Below are 7,064 nucleotides of genomic sequence, written 5' to 3' on the forward strand. Positions count from 1 at the left end.
TGGTGCTGGCAAAGAATGCTGAAAGTACCATGGACTGCTAAAAGAACTAACAGATCTGTCCTGGAGGAAGTGCAGCCAAAATGCTCCTTGGAAGCAAGATGGCCAGATTTCGTCTCACCTATTTTGGTCATGTTGTAAGAAGGGACCATTCCCTGGAGAAGGATGTCATGGTTGGTAAGGTGGAGGGTCAACAAAAGAGGGGGGGCCTTCAACGAGATGGATTGACATCGTGGCTGCAATGATGGGCTCAAGTATAGTAGGGATCGGGCAGTGTTTCATTCTGCTGTGCATGGTGTCGCCATGAGTCGGAAGCAACTCGACGGCACTTAACAACAACAACAACTCTGCACAAACAGCTAACAGAGATCTGTATACCCATTCTCATTCTCTATCACACTCACCAAGAGAATGGTGGTGAGAGCATAAAGGCTGCAAAACAATGGATAAAAGAGCACAGTTCCTTACTTACTCAGACACATACAAAAAAAGAAAACAAAAGTCTTTGTTTAATCGCTCCAACAAGCAATCAGCAATTAAATATAAATACAACAAAGACACAATGTCTCAGGGCAACAGATCTTTACTGTTTACACAAAGAAGCAAGATAAACAAGAAACCAAGACACAGACAGAGAACACATCCCTGAGGATGAAGAGGCATTGGAATTCTCTGATAAGAAATTCAAAATAATTTTATTTAGGTACTTTAAATTCATTAAGAGACAGATCAAGGAAAACACTGATAAAACCAAAGAAAAATTAAAGAAGAAAATACAATAACAAAATGACAAAATAAATGAAAAACTAGAAATGATACAAAATCTACAGATAGAAATCCAAAAGATTAGCACTGAATTTTCATAAATAGATTGGAAAGGCAATGAAATAGAATTGATTCAATGGAATATAGAAGTAATGAGATTGAAGACAAATACCTGAATACTTATTTGGAAAGGGATCAATCAGAAAACAGATCAAAATGAAATGATGAAATCATAAGATTTATATGGAATATCATCAAAAGGAATAACCCATGTGTAATTGGAATTCCAGAGCAGGAAGAGAAAAAGAAAACCATTGAGAAAATTGTGCAAGATCTGTTGGAAAAGAACTTCCCTGATATGATGTAAGATGAGAATATATCCATTCAGGAAGTCCAATGAGCCACAAACCAGATAGACCCTAAAAGAAAATCACCAAGACATATCATCATCAAAGTCACCTAAAACAAAGACAAAATATCCAGAAAGCAGCATGGGAACAATGAAAAGTTACCTACAATGGGCAACCAATAAGACTAAACTCTGATTTCTCTTCACAAAGCATGCAGACAAGAAGGCCAGAGAAGGTATATATAAAAAACCCTGAAAGAAAAAAATCTCCAGCCAAGGTATACACCCAGTGTAACTGTCACTCAAATATTAAGGAGAAATTAGGATATTTGAAGATAAGCAGAAAGTAAGGGAATTTGTTAAAACCAGACCAACCTTATAAGACATACTAAAGGGAGTCCTTTGAACAGAGAACTATTAATAGGAAACAACATCCAACCATTAATACACATGATGACATTATTCAGAAACCAACCTAGTTCTGGAAGTATCAAAAGTAAAATAAGTTCACAAGATTTTAAATAGGGAATCAGAGATATCAATTGGAAAATGAGGAGAATTAAAACACAAAAAGAAGAAAAAGCATAGTTACAGAACTTCTAAATGGTGAGGAAGATAAGAGAGTTTCAGCAGAGAATGGACTATTTTAAATGTGGGGAGAAAATTATAAATCACAGGGTAACATCAAAGAAAAATGATATTGCATTCATATTGCAATAAAAAAGAGGACAAGAACAAATATATAGTAAATACTAAAACAATAGCAACAAAAGAAATGATAGCACAATTCATAAACAAAATGAGCTCAGCATGGAAACTTTCATGGAACAAAGAAATAAGCAACTCAATGAAAAAAAAACAGAAAATGACAGCAAACATTTCATATTGTCAATAATTACACTGAATGTAAATGAATTAAATGCACCACTCAAGAGACAAGGAGTTGCAGACTGGATAAGAAAACATACAGAGAAACAGAAAAATAGACTGAAAATCAAAGATTGGGAAAAGATATATCAAGCAAATAGCAACAAAAATGGACAGGAGCAGCAATATTAATTTCTGACAAAATTTATATTAATACAAAAACCACTATAAGAGATAAAGAAGGACATTATATACTAATTAAAGGATCAATTGAACAAGATATAACCATAATAAGTACCTATGCACCCAAAAAAGTAGCTCCAAAATATCTAAACCAGACTTCAACAGAATTTAAAAGACAAATAGATGACTCCACAGTCATATTAGGAGACTTTAATACACTATTATCAATGAAAGTTAGAACAACTGGAAACATAACAAAGAAGTAGAAGAAATAAAAATACAATCCACCAACTTGATCTTATACACTTCTACAGAGTACTTCACCCTACAACAGCACAATATACATTCTTTTCCTGTGCACATATACCATTCTCCATGACAGTCCATATGTTAGGCCATAAAGGAAGTCTTAATAAATGTGAATATATTGAAATACTGCCTTTTCCTAGATCACAATGCTATAAAATTAGAAATAAACAATCACATAAGAAGATCACATAAAAAGAGCAAATACATGGCAACTGAACAACATCATCTTTAAGAACAATTGGGTAATAGAAGAAATAAAAAATGAAACTAAAAATTTCCTTGAATCAAATGAGAATGAAAACACAACATACCAAATCTTTGGGACACATCAAAAGCAGTGATCAGAGGCTAATTTACATCAAAAAAGTACATCAAAAAAGAAAAAGAGCAGAAATCAACATCTTAAACCAACATCTCTAAAAATTAGAAAAAGAACATCAAGAAAAGCCTACAGTTACCAGAAGACAGGAAACAATAAAGACTTGAGCAGAAATAAATGAAACAGAAAACAGAAAGACAATAGAAGAAACATCAACAAGGCTAACCAAAGAAAAAAACAAACAAACCTACTACCGTGGAGTTGGATCCAACTCATAGCAACCCCTCTTGGGTTTCCAAGGTGGTATCACTTTGGAAGTAGATTGTCCAAACTTCCTTCCAAGGAGCAGTGGTGAGTTTAAACTGCCAGCCTTCTGGTTAGCACCCAAACGGCTTAGGCACTATGCCACCAGAGCTCCCTCAACAAGGCTGGAAGTTGTTTCTTGGAAAAGATTAGTAAAACTGAAAAACCACTAGCAAATTTAACAAAGCAAAAGAGGGAGAGAATACAAATGACATTAATATGAAACAAATTAGGTGACGTCACAACAGAACCAACTGAAACAAAAAAGATAGTATCAGGACACTAGGAAGAGCTGTTGTTGTTATGTGCCATCGAGTCAGCCCCAACTCATAGCGACCCCTTCTTGGGTTTCTGAGCAGTATCACTACGGAAGTAGGATTGTCCAACCTTCCTTAACAAAATTGAAAATCTAGAAGATATGGACAGATTTCTAGACACACACTACTTACACAGACTGAGGTGGAAAATTTGAACAGATCCATAACTAAAGAAGAAATTGAACATGTTATAAAAAAAAAAAAAAAAAAAATTACCAATAATAATAAATCTTAGCCCAGCCGGTTTCACTGGCAAATTCTACCAAACCTTCTGAGAACAGATACCAATCTCACTCAAACTATTCCAGAACATAGGAAAGGATGGAATCCTCCCAAAGTCATTACATGAAGCAAGCATAACCTTGATACCTAAATCAAACAAAGACATCACTATAAAGGAAAAGTACAGACCAATATCCTTCATGAATATAGATGTAAAAATCTTCAACAATATCCTGCCCAAAAGATTTCAACAACATATCAAAAAAATAATACATTATGATGAAGTGGGATTCATATCAGGTATTCAAAGATAGTTCAATGTTAAAATAACAATCAACACCATCCATCACATAAATAAAACAATGGAAAGAACCACATGATCATATCAATTGATTCAGAACAGCATTAGATAAAATCCAACATACATTCCTGATAAAAACTTTCAGGAAAATAGGAATAGAAGGGACATTCCTCAACATAATAAAGGGCATATGTGCAAACCAATAGCAAACATTATTCTCAATGAAGAGAGACTGAAACTATTCCCTTATGAACAGAAACAAGGATGCCCTCTATCACCACTTCTATTCAACCTTGTATTGGAAGTCCCAGCTAGGGCAATAAGGGAAGAAAGGGAAATCAAAGGTATCCAAATTAATAAGGAAGAAGTCAAACTCTCTCTGTTTGCTGATGATATGATCCTGTATCTAGAAAACCCAAGAGACTCAGTAAAATAATCTACTGGAACAAATTGAGAGATTTAGCATACTGGCAGGATACAAGATCAACATCCAAAATTCATTTGAATTCCTCTACACCAGCAAAAGGATTGCTGAAAAAGAAGTAAGGAAATAAATAGTACTTACCATAGCTACCACAAAATAAATAAATAAATAAATAAATAAATAAATAAAAATAATAATAAAAGACCTGTACAAAGAAAACTATAAAAGACTACTTCAAGAAACCATAAGAGATCTACATAAATGGAAGAAAATACCATACTCTTGGATAGGAAGATTGAACATTGTGAAAATGTCAATTCTACCCAAAGCAATCTATACATTCAATGCAATCTCAATCCACATCTCATCAACATTCTTTAGGGATATGGGAAAAAAAAAAAAAATCACTAACTTTACGTGGAAAGGAAAGAGACCTTGGATAAGCAAAGCACTATTGAATAAGAAGAACAAAGTAGGAGGTCTCATACTGCCTTATCTTAAAACCTACTATACAGCCACAGTAGTCAAAACTGCCTGGTATTGGTACAATGACAGACACATAGACCAATCGAATAGAAATATTGTTGTATTTTGTTATGTGCCATGGAGTCAGACTTGACTCATAGTGATCCCTCCTTGAGTTTCCCAGGCAGAATCTCTACAGAAGTAGATTGCCCAACCTTCCTTCCCAGGAGTGGCTGGTGGGTTTGAACTACCAGCCTTCTGGTTAGCAGTCAAATGCCTTAGGCACTATGCTACCAGCTCCCATGGAATAGAATTAAGAACCCCAAAATAGATCGATTGACCTATGGTCAGCTGATCTTTGACAAAGGGCCAAAATTGATTAAGTGGGGAAGAGAATGTTTGTTTAATAAATGATGCTGGTAAAACTGGAGATCCATTTGCAGAAAAATGAAACAAGATCTGTACCTCACACCATACACAAAAACTAACTCAGATGGATCAAAGACATAAATATGAAACCTAAAGCTATATAGTTCCTCAAGGAAAAACTAGGGACAAATTTAGGGGCCCTAATATATGGCATGAATAGACTATCAAGCATAACCCAAAATGCACAAATAACAGAAGAGAAACTAGATGAATGGGACCTTCTAAAAATTAAATTTTTATGTGCTTCCAAAGACTTCATCAAAAGAGTTAAAGGAGAATCTATAGATTTAGAAAAAAATATTTGGCAACGACATATCTGACAAGGGACTTATCTCTAAAATTTATAGAAAACACCAACACCTCAACAACAACCAAAAAAAAAAAAAAAAAGACAAACAATCCAGTTAAAAAATGGGCAGAAGACATGAATAGACACTTCACCAAAGAGGATATATAGGTGTCAAAAAACTCATGAAGAGATGTTCATGATCATTAGCCATTGTAGAGAAGCAAGTCAGAAAAACAAAGAGATGCCATCTTGCCCCATCACTGGTAACAAAATTCAAAAAGACAGAAAATCACAAATTCTCTTCAGGATGTAGAAAGAGTAGGGTTCTCATGCACTGCTAGTGGGACTGTAAAGTGATGCAAATGCTGTGGAAATCAGTATGGTGATTCCTTAAAACGTAGGAATTAGAAATACCATTTGACCAAGCAATTCCATTACCAGGTATATATCCTAAAGGAGTGAGATCCAGGGCAAGAACAGATATATGCACACTTATGTTCATTGCAGCACTCTTTACAGTAGCAAAAATATGGAATCATTTACCCATGAACAGAATGGATAACCAAATCATGGTACATATATGCAATGAAATACTATGCAACCCTAAAGTATAAGGTAGAATCTGGAAAACACTGCATAAAGTGGATGAACCTGGAGAACATTATGCTGAGTGAAATAAGTCAATCACAAAAGGACAAATATTGTGTTAGTCTGTTATTTTAAAAAGTCAAGGAAAGGTTTCTGTATGGAAGGAAATTTTTTTGTTGGTAATCAGAAGTGGGATGGGAGGGAAGGAAACAGTGCTATATAGGCAGAGACGAGTATTTATTTGGGTGAAGGTAGGGCAATGTACCAAATATGAGTGAACAACATGGTGGCATTAAGGAAGAGGAAGATATGTGCGTTGGAGAGGTGTGTTGGAGGTACAGACAACAAGGATGAACACTTTCGCACATACAGTACTGCATTGTCACTGATGACAAATGATTTATGGGTGGATAGATAAGTGGAGAGACTGACCAATCAAGTATGCCTGTAAAGTGGGGAGTGTGCCCATGACCATGTATAGGGTTGGCAGACAATGTTTCTACAGTTGTATTTGCATGTTCTGTAACAATGTCCAGATGTATAGTATACCTGACAAGGGACAAGGTGGTGTTCATTTCTTGGGCAAAGCCAGCTACCCAGAGGGAGTGAATAGGTGGACCTGTGGGCTCAGGACTGTGGTTGCAGGGGACATCAACCTCAATTGGCATAACATACTGTGTGAAAACATTGTTCCACATCCTACTTTCGTAACTGGGATCTTGAAAGCTTGCAAGTGGCCATCTAGAAACAATGATGGGTCTCTTTTTGTCCAGAGGATAGAAGAATGAAAAAAACCAAAGACGCATGGAAACAATTCATCCAAGGGAGTGGCGATCCTCAGCCTATCACTATGAGACCAGAAGGACTAGATGGTGCCTGGCTCCCACTGTCAACTACTCTGAGGGGGATCTATGTAGGAGATCCTGGATAGAGACAG

This window comes from Orycteropus afer, unplaced genomic scaffold (assembly GCF_000298275.1).
Source record: "Orycteropus afer afer isolate SDZICR_OR568_19922 unplaced genomic scaffold, OryAfe1.0 scaffold00004, whole genome shotgun sequence".
NCBI lineage: Eukaryota > Metazoa > Chordata > Mammalia > Tubulidentata > Orycteropodidae > Orycteropus > Orycteropus afer.